We start from the raw sequence: 2,614 nt of genomic DNA on the forward strand, positions 1-2,614 counted from the left end.
TGACATCTACTAAAGCACAGAAGCATGGAAGAATGTAACATATTTCTAGGAATGAACCTTCAGACTCTTGAGTAGTATTAGAAGTGAACATTAAAATGAGCTAACTGAATCTTGAAGTTTGCTTTAATTAACAAACTTGCCAAGAAGAAATAATAGAGAGGGAAGGAAGGAGAAGAGGAAACAGGACATTGGGAGGTGTAAGAAATCACAAATCACTAAGTATTAAAGTTCATAGTTAGTTTTTCCTCTGTTCTTATTTCCCTTTTACAATCTCAGATAAGCACATGGCCATCCATCAATTATAAGAGTTAGAAATTCAAATTTCCTTTTTTTTAAAAGATTGTAATTATTCATTTGATAGAGAGAGAGAGGGAAAGCACATATGGGGGGGAGGGTCAGAGGAAGAAGCAGACTCCCCACTGAGCAGGGATCCCCATGAGGGCCTCGATCCCAGGACCCTGAGATCATGAGCTGAGCTGAAGGCCGACGTTTAACTGACTTAGCCACCCAGGCGCCCCTAGAAATGCAAATTTTCTTTAACTCTTTTTTCACTATGGATCCCATTTGTTCACAAAGTCCTATCAGTTCTCCTACTAAATAGCCTTCACATTTATCAAATTCTCTTCATTTCTACCATAAGTGTCATAGTTTGGGACTTTGTCTTGACTGTTGAAATAACAACAACTTGTCTTCCTGATGTACGCCTCTCCTATCACCTCAACATTGCTGTCATTTTTATGTTTCTAAACATGATTATGTTAATATCCTCTGTCATTTCCCTTCTCTAATAATTTCCATGGCTCCTTACCGCTTGTGGATAAAGCCCTTCATAAATTATTTTCAATCAATAGCTTTACTTTATCTTAGTCATAGTATAGAATGAGTCTTAGAGCACAGGTCTGCAGTCAGATGGCCTGGATTTCATTTCTGACTTCATAAGGACCAGTATTTACCTGGCAAGTACTGAAATGCTCACACAGATTGTTTATATCCAGTCCACTAAGGAGGATCAGTCTCTGTACCTTCATTATTTTATTATATAATTATTTATTATATAATATCTTTCCAGTTCCTAATAGTGAATAGAGAACTTTAGTTTTCCATCATGAATATGAAGATAACAAGTGTCAGCTTCATAAAATTTTTATGAGCATAAATGAGATCATGCTGTAAAGAGCTTAGCACAATGTGTGTCTAATACATGTTACTCTTTGCATTATAACCTCCCACCACTCTTGAATACAGCTTCCCCTCTTTCCTTACCAGGCATACCTCCAGAGTATTAGTTATTCCATCACTCCATTAATTTTACTTGGAATATCCAACTTCCACCAACTCATCCTTCAGAAAAACATTGTGACCACATCCCTGGCCTAATCCATGGCAAAATTAATCACTTCTGCTGTGGGCTCGTTTGCACACACCTCTATTACAGTATGCATTATTTTGAGTCCTAAGCTATTGTTTTATTTTTGACACCTTCATTAGATTATAGGCTCCTCAAGCATGAGCCATACTTTATTTATCCTCAGATACTCTTTGCCTACAATCATGACTGGGAAGTAGACAAGTGCTGAATAAATGCAGTGGATATTCAATGGATGCTAATTAGATGTGTGACTGGACAACTGGGGCTAGTGGCAGAGGATTCTAGATTCCCACTGGAATGAGAGCCAAAACTCGGGCCAGGAGATGAGGTATAAATAGAAAGGTACTTAAGAGTCCAGTGGATTTTGGGGCACCTGAGTGGCTCAGTGGTTGAGCATCTGCCTTCGGCTCAGGTCATGATCCTGGCATGGGGTCAAGTCCTGCATCAGATTCCCTGCTCAGTGGGGAGTCAGTTTCTCCCTCCCTCTGCTCTTGCAACCTTGTGCACTCTCTTTCCCTCTCTTTCTCTCCCCCTCTCAAATAAATAAATAAAATTTTTTTTTAAAAAAGTATGTGAAAAGGAGGGGAAAAGAAAGAATAGATGGAATTTAAAAAACCTCTAGCAACATTGTGGATTTTAATGCAATCATATCAATAATTACATTAAATGTAAACATTCTAAATACATCGATAATAAGGCAGAGATTGTCAGACCATACTGTATAGAGTACCTGAAAGCAAAAATATATATCATCAAACACTAATCAAAAGAAACTTGGGATTAAAAGAAACCAGAGGGCGCCTGGGTGGCTTAGTTGGTTAAGTGACTGCCTTCGGCTCAGGTCATGATCCTGGAGTCCCAGGATCGAGTCCCGTATTGGGTTCCCTGCTCGGCAGGGAGTCTGCTTCTCCCTCTGACCTTCCCCCCTCTCATGTGCTCTCTCTCTCTCATTCTCTCTCTCAAATAAATAAATAAAATCTTTAAAAAAAATAAAAGAAACTAGAGATCAATCTACAGATTGATAGAACAAACATAGAAAATCAGGAAGGATACAGAGAACCTGAGTACCACTATTAACCAGATTAACCTGAATTACATTATAAAATACTCTGTACCAAACAATGGAATACGCTTTTTTCTTTTGCAAAGGAAACATTGTTCAAGATAGACTTTGCTGTATCATTAAATAAGCCTTAATGCATTTAAGAAAATTGAAATAATACAAAATATTTTTTATTGTAATGG

Source organism: Eumetopias jubatus, unplaced genomic scaffold (genome assembly GCF_037043125.1).
Source record: "Eumetopias jubatus isolate StellerSeaLion01/CBP00866 unplaced genomic scaffold, mEumJub1_p1.0 scaffold_5, whole genome shotgun sequence".
Taxonomy (NCBI): Eukaryota; Metazoa; Chordata; class Mammalia; order Carnivora; family Otariidae; genus Eumetopias; species Eumetopias jubatus.